The sequence below is a fragment of the Hordeum vulgare genome, chromosome 4H, assembly GCF_904849725.1.
Source record: "Hordeum vulgare subsp. vulgare chromosome 4H, MorexV3_pseudomolecules_assembly, whole genome shotgun sequence".
NCBI lineage: Eukaryota > Viridiplantae > Streptophyta > Magnoliopsida > Poales > Poaceae > Hordeum > Hordeum vulgare.
Window position 1 is genome coordinate 176,213,347 of NC_058521.1, and position 19,533 is coordinate 176,232,879.

The window sequence follows — 19,533 nt, forward strand, 5'->3', positions numbered from 1 at the left end:
ATGGAATACCTGGATAAGTTTGTCGTCGTATTTATTGATGACATCTTAATCTTTTCGAAGTTCGAAGAAGAACATGAGCAAGACTTGAGGTTAGTATTGGAAATGCTTCGAGAGCCCCAACTTCATGCCAAATTCTGCAAGTGCCAATTCTGGTTGAATGAACTTGGATTCTTGGGTCATACCATGACGACAAGTGGATTGGCGCTTGATCCGTCCAAGATTACTACGGTAACCAACTAGGAATCGCCAATTGATGTGAAGGAAGTCAGGAGCTTCCTCGGACTCGTGGGATATTACCGCAAGTTTGTAGAAGGATTCTCCCGCATCGCTCGACATATGACTCAGCTCTTGAAGAAAGGCAAGAAGTTCAAATGGATGCCGGAGTGTGAAGCAAGCTTCTAAGAGTTGAAGAAGAGACTAACTACCGTCCCGGTATTGGCCACTCCAGATATCAGCAAGGAGTTTTTGATATATTGTGATGCCTCCAGAACCGGGCTCAGTGGGGTTCTAATGCAGGACGGCAGAGTTGTGTCATATTTGTCACGACAACTGCGCCCACGTGAGGAGAATTATGCCACCCATGATCATGAATTGGCAGCAGTAGTGCATGCACCGAAGACATGGCAACATTACCTTCTAGGGAAACGATATGAAATATACACCGACCACAAAAGTCTGAAGTATATCTTCACCCAAAGGGAATTGAATATGAGGCAACGAAGATGGTTGGAATTAATCAAGGATTACAACCTCAGCATTCAATATCACCCCGGTAAGGCCAATGTAGTGGTTGCTGCCTTAAGCAGGAAGACCAGCACCTTGAACGTCATGCTCAAGGAAAGGAAACCCGCCTTATATGAAGAAATGGAGAACTTCGGATTGGAGCTAGTGGAATCAGGATTCCTAGCTAACCTCGAAGTCAAACCAACGCTGTTTGATGATATCAAGGAGGCCCAGAAAGGTCATAAGAGCATTGAAGGCATCAAGAAGAAGGTTCAAGAAGGCAAGGCCCTAGAATTTTCGGTGGATGAACAAGGAGTAGTGTGGTTTGGGAAATGTTTATGCGTACCCAAAAATGTTGAACTTAAGGATTTGATCCTACAGGAAGCACATGATACACCCTACTCTATTCACGCTGGTGGTACCAAGATGTATCAAGACCTCCGAGAAACATTCTGGTGGCTTGGCATGAAGAGGGAAATAGCGTCTTACGTTGCCAAGTACGACGTGTGCCAGCGAGTCAAGGCTGAACATCAGCGAACTGCTGGACTGCTACAACCACTTCAAGTGCCAGAATGGAAGTGGGACAAACGTCTGCATGGACTTCATCACAGGATTGCCCAGGTCAAGCAAAGGGCATGACTCCATATGGGTCATTGTCGACCACCTGACCAACGTGGCCCATTTCATTCCAGTCAACACCACTTATGATGGAATCCAATTGGCTAGTCTGTATATCCATCATGTTGTGAGCCTTCACGGAGGTCCCAAGGAGATTGTATCTGACCAAGGCACGCAATTCACCACAAGATTTTGGAAGAAGTTCCAAGAAGCCCTCGGAACCAAGCTCTCTTTCAGCACCGCTTTCCACCCGCAAACGGGCGGACAAATGGAGAGAGTAAACCAGATACTCGAAGATATGCTCCACGCTTGCATCTTGGCACATGGTGCCAAATGGGAAGACTGCGTGCCGTTCGTTGAGTTCTCATACAACAACAGCTACCAGTCCAATCTCCAGGTGGCCCCATTTGAAGCGTTATACGGACGGAAGTGCCGCACCCCGCTCAATAGGTCCGAAACCGGTGAAGGTTTGATTTTTGGGCCGGAAGTTTTGCACAAGGCAGAAGAGAATGTGCAGCTTGTCCGAGAAAATCTAAAAGCAACCAAGTCGTGACAAAAGAGCTATGCGGATTCTCACCGCAGAGAATTGGAGTTTAACCTTGAAGATCAGTTGTACCTCTGTGTCACCCCTCTCAAGGGAACCAAGTGTTTCCATGTTAAAGGGAAACTTGCTCCAAGGTTCATCGGACCTTTTAAGATCACGACAAGGCGTGGAGAAGTTGCTTACCAGTTGGAGCTACCTCCGGAACTTTCGGGTGTGCACCAAGTCTTCCACGTGTCACAACTTCGGAAGTGTCTTCAAGCGCCAAACTGTTCCGATCCTTACAAGGACAATGACCATCAGGCCATCGACCTTCAGCCGGATGTCACCTATCGCGAGAAGCCAATCCGCATTCTGCATGAAGCTAAGCGTTGCACCAGAAGCCGCACCATCAAGTATTTCAAGGTTCAGTGGAGCAACCACACCGAAGCCGAAGGAACATGGGAGCGTCAAGACTATCTCTAATCTGAGTTTCCGGAATTTTTAAGCACCTAGCATAGGAATCTCTGGGACGAGATTGTGGTAAGGGGAATAGGTCTGTCACACCCTGTTTTCACTACCACTTTCTTTGTAAAGCAAAAATCTGAGCTTGTAAAACTTTTTCAAAACTAATGTTGTGAGTGCCATTGTTGTCATTTTATGCTTGTGTGTTTGATCATGTGATGATAAAAACCCCATTTCACAATATTGAATTATTTCCAAAAAAAATTACTTGATTCTGATTAAGGTAAAACCCTACTTTGAGTTTTACTACATGCCCTTGACGGCAAGGAGCTTTCCTACCCAAAGTTGGTGATCTTATTTTAACTATATTTTAGTGCTCCAAAACCACAAAATAATTATTTTGTGAATTATTTTCTTAATTTATTTACATGTCCATTTATGAGGCCAGAAATGGTATTCCTACATGGAAAAATACTTTTCTGCCTTAGAAAAATCTGATTAAATTTGGAGATGATCAGCAGGACATATATTTTCCATACATAAGATTTTTAACCTCTGTTTATATTATAATTATTTAAGTAAACCGTGGAAACCATTTCTATCTGTTTTGATATTTTGAAATATTTCCAAAGGAACTATTCTTAATAAAATCCTAGAAAAATTCAGTGGTATCCCTAAGCCATATTGGAGTCCAGAGAAAGTTTCACTTTGATCCAAGGTGATTAAGGACCCCAAATAACTTTAAAACCCTTTATGTCCAGATTGAAGTTAGAGCAACTCTACATAGCAAAGTTTGTTCAATGATGTTGAAACTTTGCAGGAGTGCCTAAAACTTCAAATGAGGGTTCCACACCAAAAATGGGATTTGTGGGACTAAATTTACCCACACTCTCTTCGGAAGGGACATATCTGGTCAAATGCTGAAGTTTTCAAGTTTACAAAGCTAAACTTGTCCAATGGGGCTTAAACTTGTGAAACCCCATGTTTTAGCACCAAACCCAAACCTGTTAAGTTGCAGCACCAGTGGTGGGGTGCAACCACCCCAAACCACTGTCGAGCACCTTCCGACAGATGGGTATAAGCCCCCTTGGCCATAGCTAACCCAACCCCTTTGCTCCGAACTCCCAGATTAGGTGGCCAATATAAATGCCCAGCCCTAGTCAACTGGCCCCTCTCTAGTTCAAAGTAGAAATGCCAAAAACCCCAATCTAAACTTCAGCTCAAAGCTGACAGCACCTGTTTCTCTTGTCTCCCTTGACCAGCCGAAGCTCCCACGGGACTTCAACGGCTAGCCTCATCCCAGCCAGTGCCCAGGACATGCTAGACACGCCCAAAGCACCTCAGAGCGCACCAGCATGCCGTGGCATGCCAAAACTGCGCTCTGGGCGCGCTACAGGAAGCCACTGAGGTGGGGTGATGCTCTCGGCCAGTTCCAGCCTCCCCCGAGGTTTCCTACCTCTTCCCCGACAACCCCTCTGCATCGAGCGACCATCAGGGCCCCTCCTCTCCCGCGCTAGAGCTTGTGCGACGCGTGCCCGCGTGCACTAGTACCGGCCAAAGTGGTGCGGCCACTGATGCTCGACTCGCCTCTCTCTCCCTCTGTTGCAGATGGTTCTGGCACTCCAAAACCACGTCCTGAGACAGTGGTTTCGACCCCAGCTCATCTCTGCACCCCCATGCACGCCACTGTGTGTCACCAGCGCTCCCGAATCGGCTCACCATCGTGGGCCTATATATAGCCCTCCCTTCGCTCTTGCACCCCTCAGACAACTTCACCACAACCACTAGCACTCCCCTAACCTCCCCAACAAGCCAGAAGAGCCCTGGTGCTCGAGATCGACCGAGGCCCCTCCGCCTCGGAGGTCCGATCGATCTCCAGCTACACAACGGCTCCTGAGCCCCTCAACCCACCCAAACACTCCCCTTCACCTCAAGGAGCTTTCCCCCCAACTTTTCCAAGCATATTTGTGCCCCTAGCTACCCTCTTGACCACCTCCCGAAACTCCTCCGCCGAGGCCTCCTCATCGTCGGTGAACCTGTGCCTCTCCGTCGTTGTTCCGACCACCAGCAGGTAGGCGGCGATGAGCCGGGCCCATTTCTATCTTCGTTGGGGCCCAAGGATGTCGGCAGCCTCGCCGGCGTGCTCCTCCTCCTCTCTGGACAGAGGTAGGAGACGACCCCGACAGGTGTGCCCCACCTGTTGGTAGCCCAACCCCCTCTCCCTCGCTGCCCGTAGTCGCTGATCGCAGGGCCCCACACGTCAGGTTCAAACCTGACGACACGTGCGCCTAGGCAGGCTGTCGTCTGGCCTTTGGGCCGGCCCAGTTCCAGGCCAAGCCAGGCCAGGGACTTAGCCCATTTTTCTTTTGTTTTAAAACTAGATTTTCAAAGATTTTTATAAAAAGATTTAACCAGTGTAAAAATATAATTTTTCCACTGATATTCTTCTAAAAATGTGTAGTTCTTAATCAGACCATTGGTTGAATTTTTCAGTAACTATTATGTTTTACAATAATAAAAAGGATTAAATTGGAATAGTTTTGCTTCTGTTTAGTTGATTTTAAAAATGTTCCTTCATTGGGATCAGAGGCAAATATTTTTTTAAATAACAACTTAGATTTATCAGTAATAAAAACATTTTTAAAATGCCTTTGTGATCTGTTTTTGAGTGAGCTATTCCTTATTTATTCTTTTGACGACGATAGAAAATTCGTGTCACAAGGGAATCAGAGCGGAAGACCTCGAAGACCCCGGATACCTAGCTGACCAAGGCAAGCAACCCTTTGACCATGACTGAGCATATGTTATATTACATGCTATTGTAGCTAATATTTCCGTTGCATATGATCATAAGTGCCGGTAAATCATTGTTGTGATGTTACCGATGGCTCCTCCAGGGCACATGCATTGAGCTTGATACTACCACCGATGAGGGTCACGCTTGTATCATGTTCACAAGTAAAACTAGAGTAACAGTAGCATGAGCATGTTGTTGGTATAAATCAAACACTTATGAAAACCCGGTCGGGTGCCACTAATGCCCGAGGGTGATGATGAATTAGGTGGCCACTTTTGGTGAAGTGGTGCACCGGGTATTTGCGTGAGTATGGTTTCGAAAATGGGAGTAGATTTATGATGTGTCGACCGTCCCAACCTTACATGTACGACCACGTTACCCCTTTATGGGACGGGTCAGTGTTGATTACTCTGGTCGGTGCTAGCAAAGAGCCACATTACTAGTGGCGGGAGTGAGATGTGTTCACTCTCGTGATGGGTTTGTGCCAGGTAGGGCGACTATGCCGTTTTTACATGTTCCAGGCACACAGTTGGTCCCCGCATGGTTGATATTGTCCAGAGTGGGTGCTCGTAAGACGTACAACATGTGGGCTGGGTACCAATCGAGTGGACCTCTTTGTCTTGTATCGTTAGGGGAAAGGCATTGATCAGGTACTTACCTCGGGTATGTTATATACCGCGAGTCGTGGATGACACGGAAGTTTCCCAGATCTCATGGGTCCAGCATACTACCTCTGCAGAGTGTAAAACTATTCGAATAGCCGCGTCCACGGTCAAGGACAGTTGGGTGGTGCTGCTTAAACTACGTCCAGTAGTTTCCGCATAAACCAAGTGTGTGTGAGTGGTGATAAAAAGGAGTTATTATGGAAGTAATGATATGACCAAGTTTGTAGACTTGGCATATAGGGTGAACTCAGATGGTTCGGCCCTCCACAGATATATTGATATCTGTAACATGTTCTTCAAAAGTAGTTCTTAACTTACGATTCATACATGTGATCATGTTTATTAACCACCCAGAGATATCCACCAAAGATGCATGTTATTGTTATCCTTCACTTTCATTGTTCATATCATGGGTTGTTTGCGAGTACATTCAAAAGTACTCATTGGCTTGCCACTGGTTATATTATTGACCAGAAATGGAAGGACCGGAGTTTGGATATGAGTACGTCTTCGAAGACGCCCCTGCGAACTAGGACGCTTCCGAGTCAGAATGCATGTCGGTGTAGGCTTGACGACATGGGTACCCGCTTAGCCCCTATGATTTCCACTATTAGATGTATCTGTATGATTTGGCCTTAGGCCCAACCTTGTGAACTTGAATATTTGGTCTTGTGATGTAATAATTAGGTACTTGGATATAAGACTCTATTTATTCAATATTTGTGTGTTCGGTGAGCATCGATCTCTGGGATCACTGAGCACGTTCAATCGGTGATCTCGACTCATAAGTCGGGGTCCCCACACCCTCCCAGTGATGAAGACTCGTCCTTCTCACTACTTTCCATGCCACGTTCCGTACACCAGTCACTATGCTATTGGGATGCTTGTGCAGTACATCATGTCCTTGGAGTCAGCCTTTGACGGCTTAGTGGATGACTTGGTAGCTGCTCGCATGGAGGCCCTTACTCGTCCTCACAGCAAGATTGAGCTCCTTCGTCCCACACCACCTCAGTAATGCCCATCTTCCTCTGCTTCGTGCACTCCACCAGCCCAGATTCACCACCAGATGCCTACGATCGAGGAGTTCAATCATGTCATTGCTCCTGCCCCCATTAGAGCTACTATGTCTGCTAGTCCAGTTCATGCTTCGCTATCTCGTGCAGTCCGCCTAGAGCCCGTGTAGGAGGAAGTGGACTCCCCAGCTCCTCATATGGGACTTACCCAGGGCCAGTAGATCCAGGTCCCTTCCGACACCACCTAGAGATGGTGCAGCAGAGCGTACGTGCGCTTGCATGATATGTATGATTGTGTGCTCTTACACTAAAGGGAAGTAATCGTGTTGTGTCATGTAGGACCAGGAGAAGTGCACTAGCTTAATATACATGTCACACATATGGGAGTTCGACCTGAGTGATTTGTATAATTATACATGATGTAAGATGTACCACAGTCCTTCTTCAAACACGACGGTGGTTTTATGAAAAAAAAATCGTTGTTTCTCCTTGTCTAAGATTTTTTTATTTTTCCCTTAAACTCGGATTTCTCGTTTGGTTTTTACAACATTAAACCAGCTTTGAGAAATGAGCCATCATGGGACACTCCATGCCAAGAATGCCGGGAGAAAATTAGTGTGCTGAAACAGGAAATGATTTCACTCAAGGACAGTCAAGACAACGCGAGAGCGACCCAGCATTCTGAGAAGTTTGTCCTCTTTATGAGCAGAGCCAGCAAAAGCGTCACGAGATGACGAACCAGCTAATGAATATGGGAAATCAGCATGGACCACAACCATAGCACTCCAGGTTGGCTGAATTACAAAAGACCCGTCCGCCAACTTTATCACACATTGATAAACCTATGGAGGTCGATGATTGGCTACATGATATTGAGAGGAAGCTTATTATTGCACAATGTTCCGACCATGATAAGGTACTCTATGCACCTCACCATCTGAGTGGAGTCGCGGCCTCGTGGAGGGCAAATATCCTCCATGTACATAGTGACGAGAACAACATCACGTGGGCTGAATTCAAAGAGAGCTTTTGTGGGGCGCACATTCCAAATAGCGACATGAAAATCAAGAAGAGGGAATTCGAAGACCTCATACAAAGGTGTTACACTGTAATGGAATACTTGGACCAATATAATCAATTATCCCGTTCTGCTAGTGAAGACTACAAAACAGAAGAGAGAAGAATGAAGAGATTCCTAGATGGACTCGCTCCGGCATTAAAATGCCAGCTAGTCGTTCAGACCTTTCCAGATTTCAACACACTTTTGGATAAGGCCAACATGCTTGAGGCGGAACGTCGCAGCCTGGACGACATTAACAAGCGTCGTCATATCAACTCGGCACCGATTTACAATGCAAGGCACAAGACTCAGAACACAAAGAATCGAACTCCTCGTGTCCCAACATTAACCAATCAAGTCAACACCCACTTTTATGCAAGGAACAAGGATTTTACTCCCCACCCTGGTGTTACCTGTTTCGACTGTGGAGAGGCTGGACACTTCACCCGATAGTGCCCAAAGGCCGGGAATGTTACGACTAAAACAAACCACCCCAGCAGCTATGATTCAGCACAAAAGCGCAACAACTTCAGTCCCAGCAACAATCACCGAAAGGGTCACGTGAATCTTGTAGCCAAAGAGGATGCTATGAACGCACCATAGATAGTACTCGGTAAGTTCCCTATCAACAAAATTCCTGCCATGGTTTTGTTTGATTCTGGAGCTTCCCATTCGTTCAATTAGGAAAAATTTGCCTTGAAACACTATCACATCCCTGATCTCTATTAGGTTTAGTAAGATGTGCTCATGTTTTCTTTCAATGCATCCAAGGAAAATGAAATGGAAACCTAAAAGCAAAGCAAGAAAATGAAAGCAAAACCCTAGCAAGCCCTCATTCAAAAGCATTTCAAAATTGATGTCAAATCAATGAACCCAAAATGGCCTTAAGAAAAATCCACCTTTTCTGATAAATGTTGAAAACAAAATATCAGAGGTGAAACTTATTTACAAACCACTTTTGGCATTCTAAATTTAAGTTAAGAGCTACTGAAATCAATTATATATTTGATTTCAAATAATTCAAAGTTTCCAAAAATGTTGAAAACTTTATGAGTGGTTGGAAATATTCCAACTAACACTCTGGTATTTTTCAAACTATTTTTAGGAATAGTTTGGAGCCAAAAATAAATGAAACAATACCAAAAAGACTAAAACAGAAACAGAAAAGAAAAGAAATGCAAAAAAGCTTACCTGACGCTCACCTGAAGCCCAGCCCACCTAGCGCCTGTCGTCTTCCTCCCTGCCAGTCGGAGCAGGAGGTGGCCGCCGCGTTCCCCGGCGCGCCCGTGCAGTTGCCTGCCTGCCTGGCCACCGCGTCACGCTGGCGCGAACGGGGATAAGCTCCCCGAGGCCTCCCCAAGCTCATCCCCTCCCTCATTCGCCCTGCTCTCTTCTCTCTTTCTCGGTCGCCATGACCGAAGCTTAAGCTCGAGCTCGCCGTCACTCCTGCCCCTCTCCCTCTCACCTGAGCCACGCAACAGCTTCGCCGTGAACCCCTGAAGCTCTCTAGCTAGTCTCTCGATGCCGAGAAGCTCTGAAAAGCCTTGAAGCCATCGTCTTCTTCCTTGGGTCACCGGAGCTCACCGCCGTCGTTCTCCCTCCTCAGGCCATCCCGGCGCCCACTCTCGACGCCTCTGCACTCCCCGTGAGCTCAGGGTCCTTTCCCCAAAGTTTTCCCCCTCGATCACTTCCTCTAGGCCCCGATTTCACCGGAGCCCAACGAGATCCGCCGGGGACCTCGTCGTCGGTAGCTCTCCGGTGATCGGCTAGTTCATCTGAGGCCACCACCAATGGCTTCAGTGCGTCGCGTAGGTGCTCTAGGAGCTAAGCCCCGTGCGTGATGCGCTCTGTTTCGATGACTCCGATGATGCCCGAGCTTCGTCCGCCGCCAAGCTCATCACCGGCGTCATCTCCGGCCATCCTAGCCTTGGTTCTATGCAAAAATGGAACTGCGGCTGAGTGCTGGTGCGTTTGGTGCCCTCCGCCATGCATTCGATCATCGGAGATGCATTTCCGAGCCCCTCCGCCATTCTAGTGGTCGCCGGAGGCTCACCGCCGGCGAGATCGACCTCGCCGCCGGTGGAACTGACCCCCCTGAGCTTATGACAGGTGGGGCCAGCCCCTAGCTAATTAAGTTTAGGAATAATGAAAATAATTAATTAAATAAAAACTTAAACAGACACTGACATGTGGGTCCAACCCTGATAATTAGTTAATTAAGTTAAATTTAAACTAAAACCTCACCAGAGTCACTGACCAGTGGGTCCCACTGGTTAGGTTTGACTTTCAACGGCCAGATTGACCTGCTGATGTCATGTTGATGCAATAAAGACTTTTCTGTTACAAATAATTCCACAATAACTTCAAAACTTTGGAAATTCATAGAAAATTGAATATAACTCGAAATTTGACAAATAATATCTGTAAATGGATCAGAAAAATCCAAGAAATCCAATGGTGCTATTCGCATGCATGAAAAACAAAGTTATGAAACAACATCAGGTCAAATCAATTAAAAGAATGTGATAAATTATAATTCAAATGATATTTGAATTATGATTTCAAATCAAGATCACCAAAAGGTTATGTTGGTCATCTCAAACCATGCTACATTGCATTTCATGCATAATTTTGTTGCATATGTTTGATATTGATTGATTGTTGTTATTCCGGTAGGCTCCGCCCCTCTGGATACGTCCGATTATCCGACTGACGGATATCACCCCTCTGCTGAACAACAAGGCAAGCAACCATTTTGATCATCCCCATAAATCCCATGTTCTCGTTCCTGCTCTTATTTATTGCATTAGGATCAAATGCTTTAAATGCTTTTGCCACGTTAGTTGAACCCACTTCCTTTGCATGACATGTCCTTGTCACAGTAAATAGCTGAACCTTGCAACCTAGCATACCTGGTAGATGCTTGAGCCATGATGTGCCCTATCCTGCTATGCATGCTATCTTAGAGTTGTGTGGTCTGTCATCTGGGTGATGAACAGGACCGTGAGAATGTGTTCAGTTGATAAAGGTTGTGTGTTGAACCTGATTTAGTAAAGGTACCGGTGAAAGGCTATGTAGGAGTACAGGGCGGGTTGTTTCACTGGAACCCTCCGTAGGAACTGAGTTCCGTGTATGTAATCCAAGACTAGATACTACCACACGTTGGGATACATAATTGTTCCTCTCGACTTATTAATCGCTTAGTACTCGGTCCAGGAGTTGCAAGTAGTTTCTGGTGTTTATAGTCATGCTGGAGGCCGTGCGTAGCGCTGACCTTAGAGGTGGGCTATGATACGGTAGGCAGTGGCACGGTGTACCAAGTGGCACCCAGATGGTTTGGGGCCGTGGCGGAAACCTCGGCCGGACTTCCGTGTGAGTTACCCTCAGATAGGCGATAGACCTGGACTAAGTATTAGCATGGTTAACGGTCGTGGCGACTCCCTCGCTGGGCTTCCGCTTGAAGGTTGGCGAGGTGCATGACGTGCACATAGCGATAAGTGGCGAGAGCGTGTGTGAAGAAGTACACCCTTGCAGGGTTATGATCTATTCGAATAGCCGCGTCCGTGGATATGGACTGCTTGGAAACATATGTTGTTCATGGATAACTATAATGGCTATTCATAAAATTTTCAAGATAAACGTGAGTGTCGTGGACGGCATTACCTTAGGGAAACGGAATGATTCCATGATGGAGTATTGTTGTGGTGTTAGTGGACTCGTGTGCGAGAAACATAGTTGTCAAAACTATTTAAAAATGCAAGTTGTCTAGCCAAGAGTCAAATGCTCGCTTTCTGCATGAAACCCCACAACTCCATGTTGATACATTGCATGAGTAGATAGTTTATCCTAAAGTCTTGCTGAGTACTTTTGTACTCTCGTTTGCTTAATAAATTGTTGCACAGGTTGTTAATGACCCTAATGGAGGGTTCTTCCTAGACATCAATGACGACGAGTAGCTGGTATCCCAGCTACGATCTGGCTCTACGATGGGTCTTGTAGATAGTCAGGCCATGTGCCTTTGTCTTTCCATCTGTCTGTACTCAGACAGTTTTAAATCTTCTGCTGGCTTGTAAGGCTTGTGTGTATGAATTATGATGATGGGTCGTGAGGCCCCTATCTATGTAATATTATGTGTGAGGCTCTTCCGATCCTTCTAAATAAAGTTTGTATGTTTATGGTTATGTTGTGATGCCACCGATGTATCTATACATATCGGTATGCCATGCGTACGTGTGTTGTACTTGATATGTATGGGGTTCGAATACCTAGTCGTATGCCTTAGTAGCACTCCTTACGAGGAAATGCCCCTTTTTGATACCATCGAGCCATGGTAGTTCGCTACTGCTCCGGACACATTGGTTGACCGACATGTGTCCTTCTTAGCTGATGTGTCTCTCCCTTTGGCAAATGTCACGCGTACGTAATGGAGTCCTTGTAGCTTGCTAAGACTCGTCTACATTCGTTGATGACCGACACCTGCTTTGTTGGGTCATGTATGCATGTCCCTGTACGGAACTGCCACTTTAGCTTATGACTAGACATGTCGATCCGGGTTCTTTGGCATTGGATTGCTAGCGACACAATTGCATACACGAGTCAAAAGGCGCAAACGGTCCTGGCTAAGGTAAGGCTGCAGCCGTGGGGATAACCATGCATGAGACTGCAAAGAGATGTGAGGTGTTAGAGGCTGGATTCCTATGGCTTAGGATCGGGGTCCCGACGGCGTTGGTATCAGAACCTGACTGACTGTAGGATTACTAAGCCAAACTGGTCGAAGTTGAGTCTAGAATTGCTTTAGTTATACATAAGGGAATTGTTTGTGGAAGGGAACGTAAGACTCTTGCTTCTCTTCTCAAGTTATTCTATTCTGGTCGTCCTCGTCTTTTCTGCAGGGATTAAGGACTAGGTTACTTATCTTTCTCGTAGGCTCGTGTTCGGTGCATTCTTAATGTTCGGTGCATTCTTAATCCATAGATAGTGTTGATGTTGATATTGGTCTAAGCTGTGAGTTTGTTTGTCAGGATGGTGTTCACCAGGTTGAACCATGCCCCTACTCATGAGCAAGGAGAGGGTAGTCAAGCGTCGCAAGAGGAACTACCTCACCCGCCCTCTCTGGCAGTAGTTATGCTAGAGGCAGAGAGAATCAAAAGGGAGACCAATCGTCTGTTAGAGCGTATTGAGCAAAATACGACTCGTCAGCCTAGGAATGATACAGTGTCCCGCAATGACTTCGTGAAGCTGAATCCTCCAAAGTTCCATCACTCCGTCGATCCCCTCGACGCTAATGTTTGGTTGTGCAGTATATCGTGCAAGATTCGCTCTGCAAATGTTTCCGAGGCCGACAAGGTGACCTTTGCGGCGTACTTTCTGGAAGGATCCGCCAATCTGTGGTGGGAGAACTTTGAAGCTATGCGTCCTACTGAACCAGCAGCCACATGGGCAGACTTTAGTGCAGCCTTCCGTCTGCACCATATTCCAGAGGGCCTGATGGATAGAAAGAGAGAGGAGTTCTGTGCATTCACGTAGGGAAAATTGACCGTGGATGCCTATAGCCGCGAGTTCGGTAACCTCGCCCGCTATGCAACTGAGGAGGTGTCAACTAACGCCAAGAAGCAAGCAAGATTCCATAAGGGTCTGAGCCCTGAACTTCGTCGTGATTTGCGCCTCCACGAATGTACAAGCTTTCAAGCTCTTCTCAACAAGGTGATCAGTGCCGAGACTGGTCATACCGACTATGAAGCCACAAAGAAGCACTCTCGTGACTCGGGCTCGTCATCTGGTTCCGCGTTCCCGAAACGCATGCTGTTGGTTCCAAATAGTTCTCTGCCGCCAAGATACACTCCGAGGCCATCCTATGGGGCACCTCAAACGAATCAGACCAACCCTCCAGCAAAAACCTAAGGTGGTACAGCTAGTAATTTTGCACCACGTGCCAATCAGGTGATCTGTTACAAGTGTGGAGAACCAGGGCACTATTCCCGAGAGTGTCCTCAGAATATGGGTGCCAAGCAACCTGGAAAGTCCGTTGGGCAAGGCAAGTCGGGAAAAGCTTACTATGTGAAGCCAACTCCTGCACGTGGTCGTGTGAACTATGTTTCAGCAGAAGAAGCTGCACAGGATCCCGACGTCATTTTGGGTACGCTCCTTGTTAATCATCACCCACCGTCTGTTCTTTTTGACACTGGGTCTTCTCATTCCTTCATTTGAGAAAGTTATGCACAGTTGCATAACATGTCTTTCTGTGATATGCCAATCCCATTGTTTGTCCAAACCCCTGGTAGTAAGTGGCAAACCTCCAGGATAACCTACGACAATGAAATTCTAGTAGACAGGCTAGTTTTTCTAGCATCCTTGATAGCCCTGAAATCTTCGGATATCAATATCATCTTGGGTATGGACTGGATGTCAGCTCATTATGCCAAGATTGATACTCATTCTAGAAATGTTCAGCATACCCATCCCTCGGGTGAGATAGTCAATGTCTCTACTCGAGTTCCCAAATGCCAACTCTATTCCCTCAATGCCAACCCTCTTCCGGAACTTGAAGACATTCCGGTAGTCCGTGACTTCCCGGATGTTTTTTCAGAGGAACTGCCAGGAATTCCACCTGACAGAGATGTAGAGTTTGTGATAGACCTTGTTCCGAGAACCGTTCCAATAGCCAGAAGACCTTATAAGATGGCACCCCTGGAGCTAGCCGAACTTAAGAAGCAATTAGATGAGGCCTTGAGTAAAGGTTTCATTCATCCTAGATCTTCTCCTTGGGCTTGTCCCGTCCTCTTCGTCAAGAAGAAAGACGGAATGGATAGGATGGTTGTAGATTATCGACCAGTTAATCTGGTCACCATAAAGAACAAATATCCGCTCCCCAGGATCAACGACCTGTATGATCAGCTCGCTGGATCCTCAGTCTTCTCCAAATGGATTTGAGGTTGGGATACCATCAAATCAAGATCATGAACGGGGACATTCCAAAAACGGCTTTTGTCACTCATTATGGCCAATACGAGTACCCCGTCATGTCTTTCAGTTTAACCAATGCCCCAGCCACCTTCTCTCGCTTGATGAATTCAATCTTCATGGAGTACTTGGATAAATTCGTCCTAATATACCTCGATGATATTCTCATCTACTCGAAGAACGAACGAGAACATGCCGAGCATCTAAGGCTGGTATTGATGAAACTTCGAGAGCATCGCCTTTATGCCAAGTTTTCAAAATGTGAATTTTGGTTACCAGAAGTGACCTATCTAGGTCACGTAATCTCTAGTAAGGGTATTGCTGTCAATCCCGAGAGAGTTCAAGCTGTCCTTCATTGGACTCAACCTGAATCGGTTAAGCAAGTTAGGAGTTTTCTTGGTCTAGCGAGCTATTGTCGCCGCTTTGTCGAGAATTTCTCCAAGGTTACAAAGCCTCTAACTGAACTCCTCAAGAAAGATAAAAAGTTCGACTGGACACCACAGTGTGAGCATAGTTTTCAGGAACTGAAAAGACGCCTGACTTCTACACCTGTGTTGCTACCACCAGATTTCTCAAAGGACTTTGTTATCTATTGCGACGCCTCGCGACAAGGATTAGGTTGCATTCTCATGCAGGATCGTCATGTGATTTCATACGCATCTCGACAGTTGCGTCCACATGAGGATAATTATCCTACACATGATCTTGAGCTTGCAGCTGTAGTCCATGCACTTAAAACCTAGCGACATTACCTTCTTGGTAATCGTTGTGAAATATTCACTTATCACCAAAGTCTGAAATATATCTTCACCTAGCCGGATTTGAATCTCAGGCAAAGACGGTGGGTTGAGTTGATCACGGATTACGACTTAGGGATAACTTACACCCCGGGGAAGGCCAATGTTATGGCTGATGCACTAAGTCGTAAGTCTTATTGTAACTATCTGATGCTACAGCGAGGTCAACCACGTCTCTATGAGGAATTTCGGAAGTTAAATATTCACATTTTCCTCAAGGATTCCTTTCTACCCTGGTGGCGAAGCCTACTCTTAGGGATCAAATCATAGCCATGCAGGCATATGATAAGGGTATATCCCGGATCAAGGAGAATATTGCTAGCGGAAACGCTAGGGATTTCTCTATCAATGAGCAAGGTGTTGTGTTCTTTCAGAACCGTCTAGTGGCTCCAAAGAGCAAACGTGTGCGGCAATTGATCCTTAAGGAGGCTCATGCTTCTCCTCTCACCATTCATCCTGGTAGTACTAAAATGTATCAGGACCTACGCCAGAGGTTTTGGTGGACTAGGATGAAGAGAGAAATTGCTGAGTTCGTTGCTAACTGCGACGTTTGTCGTCGAGTTAAGGCAGAACATCAAAGGCCTGCTGGCACCCTTCAACCTTTAGGTATTCCTTATTGGAAATGGGATAAAGTCAGTAAGGATTTCATCACCAGATTTCCCAATACCAAGAAAGGAAATAATGCTATCTTTGTGGTCATTGACCGTCTTTCCAAAGTAGCTCATTTTCTTCCAGTTCGTGAGAGTATAACAGCTAGCCAGCTAGCAGAGTTATACATCTCTCGAATAGTGTCTCTTCATGGTGTTCCTCTGGAGATGAACTCAGACCGTGGAAGTATCTTTACTTCTCGCTTCTGGGAGAGTTTTTAGAATGCCATGGGGACTCACTTATCTTTTCGCACTGTTTTCCATCCTCAATCAAGTGGTCAAGTAGAAAGAGTGAATCGGGTTCTAGAAGATATGCTTCGAGCTTGTGTTATATTGTTCGGTATGAATTGGGAAAAGTGCCTTCCATTCGCCGAGTTTGCTTATAACAATAGTTATCAATCAAGCTTGGGCAAAGCTCCTTTTGAAGTTCTCTATGGACAAAGATGTCGAACACCTCTTAATTGGTCAGAAACCGGAGAGAGGCAACTCTTTGGGCCGGATATGATCCAGGATGCAGAAGAGCAAGTTCGCATTACTCGTGAAAAGTTGAAAACAGCCCAGTCTCGTCAAAAGAGCCAATATGGCCGTCATCATAAGGCTGTGACCTTTGAAGTTGACGAGAAGGCTTACCTTCGGGTTACACCTTTGAAGGGTACCCATCGATTCGGTATCAAGGGCAAGTTGGCTCCTCGTTACATTGGTCCTTCCCGCATTCTTGCCAAACGAGGAGAAGTTGCCTACCAATTGGAACTTCCTCCGCATCTTTCCAAGGTCCATGATGTATTCCACGTCTCGCAACTCAGACGTTGCTTTTCGGATCCTATCCGTGAAGTGGACCACGAAACGCTTGATCTCCAAGATAACCTTTCATACCAAGAATACCCTGTGCGTATTCTTGATCAAGCTGAGCGTACCACTCGACGTCGAAACCTCAAGTTTCTTAAAGTTCAATGGTCAAATTATTCTGAAAAGGAGGCAACATGGGAAAGAGAGGATCGTCTCCGACTTGAGTATCCCGCACTATTCCCGACGACTTCCAAATCTCGGGACGAGATTCTTTTGAGTGGGGTGAGTTGTCACATCCCTGATCTCTATTAGGTTTAGTAAGATGTGCTCATGTTTTCTTTCAATGCATTCAAGGAGAATGAAATGAAAACCCAAAAGCAAAGCAAGAAAAGCAAAGCAAAACCCTAGCAACCCCTCATTCAAAAGCATTTCAAAATTAATGTCAAATCAATGAACCGAAAATGGCCTTAAGAAAATTTCAACTTTTCTGATAAATGTTGAAAACAAAATATGAGAGGTGAAACTTATTTTCAAACCACTTTTTGCATTTTAAATTTAAGTTAAGAGCTACTGAAATCAATTATACATTTGATTTCAAATAATTCAAAGTTTCCAAAAATGTTGAAAACATTATGAGTGGTTGGAAATATTCCAACTAACACTCTGGTATTTTTCAAACTATTTTTAGGAATAGTTTGGAGCCAAAAATAAATGAAATAATATCAGAAAGAATAAAACAGAAAGAGAAAAGAAAAGAAATGCAAAAAGCTTACCTCACGCTCACCTGAAGCCCAGCCCACCTAGCGCCTGTCGTCTTCCTCCCTGTCAGTCGGAGCAGGAGGTGGCCGCCGCGTTCCCCCGCGCGCCCACGCAGCTGCGTGCCTGGCTGGCCATCGCGTCGCGCTGGCGCGAACGGGGAAAAGCTCCCCGGGGACTCCCCGAGCTCATCCCCTCCCCATTCGCCCTGCTCTCTTCTCTCTCTCTCTCGGCCGCCATGACCGAAGCTTGAGCTCGAGCTCGCCGTCGCTCCTCCCCTCTCCCTCTCACCTGAGCCACGCAACAGCTTCGCGTGAACCCCTGAAGCTCTCTAGCTAGTCGCTCGACGCCAAGAAGCTCTGAAAAGCCATGAAGCCATCGTCTTCTTCCTCAGGTCACCGGAGCTCGCCGCCGTCGTTCTCCCTCCTCAGGCCATCCCCGCGCCCACTCTCGACGCCTCTGCACTCCCCGTGAGCTCAGGGTCCTTTCCCCTAAGTTTTACCCCTCGATCCCTTCCTCTAGGCCCCGATTCCACCATAGCCCGACGAGATCCGCCGCGGGACCTCGTCGCCGGTAGCTCTCCGGTGATCGACTGGTCCATCTGAGGCCACCAATGGCTTCAGTGCGTCGCGCAGGTGCTCAAGGAGCTAAGCCCCGCACGTGATGCCCTCTGTTACGATGACTCCGATGATGCCCGAGCTTCGGCCACCGCCAAGCTCGTCGCCGGCATCATCTCCGGCCATCTTAGCCTCGGTGCTATGCAAAAATGGAACTGTGGCTGAGTGCTGGTGCGTTTGGTGCCCTCCACCGTGCATTTGGTCATCGGAGATGCATTTCCGAGCCCCTCCGCCATTCTGGTGGTCGCCGGCAGAACTGACCCCCCTGAGCCTATGACAGGTGGGGCCAGCCCCTGGCTAATTAAGTTTAGGATTAATAAAAATAATTAATTAAATAAAAACTTAAACATACACTCACATCTGGTTCCAACCCTGATAATTAGTTAATTAAGTTAAATTTAAACTAAAACCTGGCCAGAGTCACAGACCAGTGGGTCCCACTGGTCAGGATTGACTTTCAACGGCCAGATTGACCTTCTGATGCAATAAAGACTTTTCTGTCAAAAATAATTCCAGGATAAGTTCAAAACTTTGGAAATTCATATAAAATTGAATATAACTCCAAATTTGACAAATAATATATGTAAATGGATCAGAAAAATCCAAGAAATCCAATGGTGCTATTCGCATGCATGAAAAAACAAAGTTATGAAACATCATCAGGTCAAATCAATTAAAAGAATGTGATAAATTATAATTCAAATGATATTTAAATTATGATTTCAAATCAAGATCACCAAAAGGTTATGTTGGTCATCTGAAACCATGCTAAATTGCATTTCATGCATCATTTTTTTGCATATGTTTGATATTGATTGATTGCTGTTATTCCGGTAGGCTCCGCCCCTCCGGATACGTCCGATTATCCGACTGACGGATATCACCCCTCTACTAAACAAAAAGGCAAGCAACCATTTGGATCATCCCGACAAATCCCATGTTCTCGCTCCTGCTCTTATTTATTGCATTAGTGTCAAATGCTTTAAATGCTTTTGCCACGTTAGTTGAACCCACTTCCTTTGCATGACCTGTCCTTGTCACAGTAAATAGCTGAACCTTGCAACCTAGCATACCTGGTAGATGCTTGATCCATGATGTTCCCTATCCTA